The sequence below is a fragment of the Tupaia chinensis genome, unplaced genomic scaffold, assembly GCF_000334495.1.
Source record: "Tupaia chinensis unplaced genomic scaffold, TupChi_1.0 Scaffold000067_1, whole genome shotgun sequence".
Taxonomy (NCBI): Eukaryota; Metazoa; Chordata; class Mammalia; order Scandentia; family Tupaiidae; genus Tupaia; species Tupaia belangeri.
This window is the reverse complement of record NW_006159526.1, coordinates 4,349,102-4,352,804: the sequence shown is the minus strand read 5'-3', so window position 1 is coordinate 4,352,804 and position 3,703 is coordinate 4,349,102. Positions and strand designations below refer to the sequence as shown.

General features: G+C 61.0%; 1 protein-coding gene across 1 annotated transcript in view; it reads right to left on the bottom strand.

Moving 5' to 3' along the window:
• The window catches only part of CALM3 (calmodulin 3), a 10,139-nt gene that overhangs the window by 1,861 nt on the left and 4,575 nt on the right, over nt 1-3,703 (bottom strand). Inside the window, exon 2 of the mRNA XM_006142101.3 lies at nt 2,012-2,042. The gene's annotated coding sequence lies outside the window, so the exon portion shown is untranslated. The remainder of the gene's footprint in view (nt 1-2,011; nt 2,043-3,703) is intronic.

Here is a 3,703-nt window from a genome sequence, read left to right as displayed (position 1 = left end):
CTGAGTCACTGGAGGGCCTGCAGTCAGGAAGGAGGGCCATGAGAACGCTCCGGCTGCCGCATGCTCGAGGCCACAGGCTGGGAGGGGAGGGGAGGGGAGGCTGCAGAATGCCTCGGCCGGCCTGAGAGGAAACGGGGGCACCAACTCCCTTCTGACGGGCACTGCCAGCCCTGTTCCCTGCCGAGTGCTGCCCGCTCGGGGAGGAGCCGAGTGTGGTGTGGAGAGGCGTGGGGGTGGCCGGCAGCAGAGCAGGGCTGACGGACGGTGCGTGGGGGGGAGAGGGGTGGCTGCAAGCCGGGAGGGTGAGGAGCGAGTGGTGCTGAGTGGGAAGGCCACAGCTGGGGACGCATCAGGAGCGGGAGAGAAGCACGTGGCTCCTGCCCTCCCACTGGGCCCGTTTTGGCACCTGGTGCTTCCCTACCCCCAAGCCCTGGGAGAACAGATGCCTGGCAGCCTATTCCCAGAGGGCGTGGGCTGGGGTGAGGTGGTGGACAGTCTGCTAATGGGGACAGGGTGAAAAGTGGAGTGTGTGCATGTTACTAAGGGCAGAGTTGGGGCACGGGTGGCAGGTGGGGCGGCTGTGACCCTGAGCTGCTGGGCCCTGAGGGCATAAGTGCCCCTGGGGATGTTGGCATCTGCTGGTGCTGAGGCCTTTTATTCAGGGTGGGGGGGGGCATGTGGCCCCCTGAGCTCACAATGCCTAAACAAGGCAGTTCTTTTTTTTTTGGAGAGGTTTTTGCTATAGAGCGCGTGCGTTCACCAGGTAGACAGAGACAGGGAGATAGAGAGAGACACAGAGACAGAAAGCGAGAAATCACCCCCCAGGGGGGATGGCCACACCACAATCACTTCTCCTCCATTCTCCTCTCGGGATCTTGGGCACACACGCACATGTGCCCGGCATGTGAGCTTAAGCCACCGGGTCTGGGACTCGAACCGTGGTTGGCTACATGGGAGTTCAGCGACATAGCCATTATGCTAACTGCTGGTCCCAACAAGGCAGTTCTTGAGCTCTTCCTTGGTGGGTCTCCACGGCCTATGGGGGCCAAAGAATGGAGGCCACAAGTGGGACAGTGTTGGGGGTCTGGGGAGAAAGGACAGCAGGCAAGCCCAGGCCTGCCTCTGCCCACTTCAGAAGCTGGGTGCTCAGTCCTCGTCACAGAGCTGGCTGGACGAGACCACAAAGTTGGGGTGCAGAGAGCAGCTGGGTCCTGGGCCCCGTCCTCTCGGTCGTCCCTCGTGTCTACTTGTGCTGGTCCCCGGCCATGGAGCCAGACCTGGGGCTGGCCACTGTCCTCAGATGCCCAGTTTAGAAAGAGGACAGGGAAACAGATCACACAGCGATCCCTGCAGCCGACCCTGTGGGAGTTCTGGAGGGCGACAAAGACAATGGGGGGGGACCCAGGGACTTCTTTTGGCTTATCAGGAGATTTATGATGGTTTCTTTGTTTCTGCTTAGCCAGCAAAGATGAACGTGGCACCCCCCAGGTTCTAGGCCCTGAGGACACAGCAGGGACCAACAAAAATGAGCCCTGAGATTAAGAAACTCACACCGTGCAACAGGGGACCCGACAGGTAACGCCATACACGGTCAATCTGACAAGGCAGGCAATGGAGGAAACGTGCAGGGTGACGTGAGGGAAGGTGAAGGGATGCCTCTCGGAGGGGCCGCCAGTAAGCCAAGGCCTGGGGGGAAGGGCTGCCCATGGAGAGCGAACGTGTTTCTGGCAGAGGAGGAAGCGCGCACGCGCAGGAGGAAGTACGAGGCGCAGACAAGTGCAGAGGTGGCCGTGATGAGCCACCTCCTGGGCGGCTCCTAAAGTGGGACAGGAGCTCTGCAGGCCCACGGGGAGGCAGGCGGCGCCCTTCGGCCAGGACAGGGCACAGCCCTTGCCACGGGGGAAGGGGTGCCTCAGGGCCCGTGGTGTTGGGGTGGGGTGCCCTTCTGCATGTGCACTGACACCGCACACAGGCACGCTCCAGGGAGGGCGGGGACGGGGTGAGTGCTCACCTGCGATCTGCTCTTCGGTCAGCTGGTCAGCCTGAAAAGCAGGAAGGAGAGTCAGTCACCCAGCCAGCCAGCCTGCCGGCCGGTGTGGACACATCCTCCCTCTGGGCCCAGCCCCCTCTGCCGAGGCCCATTCCACAAGGCACTCCTGCTGAGCAAGGCGGACACGCGCCAGAGTCAGGGTCTAGAGCCGAGGCCGAGCCAGAACCTGGGTAGTGATGGGCTGTGGTGATTCCAAGACCTGGGTCTGAGATGGGCTGGAACCCCAGGCCTGCCTGACGCTGCCCGGACCCAGGGGCTTCCGACCTCCACCCAGTGCTTCAGAGTCACCAGGGCAGGAGCGATGCTTGCCCTGGCCCCAAACCAGCTGCACTGGTGCGGTGTGGCATGCCATGGGCGCGTGTCTCATCCGCCCAGAGGCTGGGTGAAGGGAGCAATTGCCCTAGAGGCCTAATCAAGCAGCTCTAGAAGGCTCCAGCGAAACAGGCCAGTCCTTGGGTAGGGCCGAGGAGAGCCATCTGAGGCTCTCTCCAATAATTTCTGTGTCACCTATTTGGAGGTGCTGGGCCCAGGCAGGGTGGACCCAAGTGGCAACAATTTTCCTACCTGGTGGCTCGGAGGTGCTGAGTGCCTGAAGGGTGCCTGGTTAGGCTGGAGGCAGCCACTCTGCCACGTGCACAGAGGGGCAAGGCACTATTCTGCTCTGTCTCTTTTGGGCAGAAGGGACAAATGTCAGGGAGGGGATTGCAGCAAACAGCAGCAGCAGTGGCGAAAGATTCCAGTCGCCAGGCAAGGCGCGCTGCAGTTTTTAACCCTTTCCAGCCCCAGCCACTCCGGCAGGCCAGTCGGTGACAGGCAGCCCTTGCTGCATGCGGGCGTTAGGGTAGGGCAGAGGAGGTGCAGGGACCGGCTCTTCCTGCACTGGCGGGGAGGGGGGGAGCAGCCAGTGCCAACAGCCCGTGGGGAGGAGGGGGAAGGGGCTGAACCCAGCATTTAGCTTTAGGCAGCTAAAAACAAATCCCTGATTTTCATGAATACTACTAAGAAGGCACCATCCTGCCTGGACCTAAAAGGAAGCAGAAGACCGTCCTTCCACAACGAGGAGAAAGGAGCTCTGGGTCGACAGCAGGGTTCTAGTCCTGAGTCCAAGAGCCTCAGAAATGGATGCAAAATACTGTGCACGCTTACACCCGTCTACGGATCCCAGAGCTGCTGTCAGAGGCTAGAAGAAACCGCCGCCGGCCTCAGAGGCTAGAAGAACCCGCCGCCGGCCCACCTCCCCCCGCCTCCCGCCCCAAATACTAAGAACACTGATCTAAAAAGATGTTTTTAAATCCAAGGGAAGAACCTGAGGCCAGGTCCCAAACAGGCAGAACGGGAGGGGATGTCCAAGCGGTGATGACAGAGGAGAGCAGGCTGAGGGAGGCGGGAGAAGGGAGGCAGAGGAGAAAACCACCACACTGCATGTTCTGGAAAAGTCTAAAGTCTGAAGTGAAGGTTAGGAGGCCAAAGGGAGACTGTTCCGTGTTGTCTTCAAAAAGCATGCAGAGCTGCTGGGCTCCTAAATGCCCCGGCTGCCCAAGGGCCAAGAAGCCTGGGCCTGCCCTGACACGGAGGAAGCTGCTTGGGGAAAGTGAGAAGAGAGGATGGGCTTCTGGTTACCGGGGCGCTGCCAGGGGAGGGGGAGAGGAACAA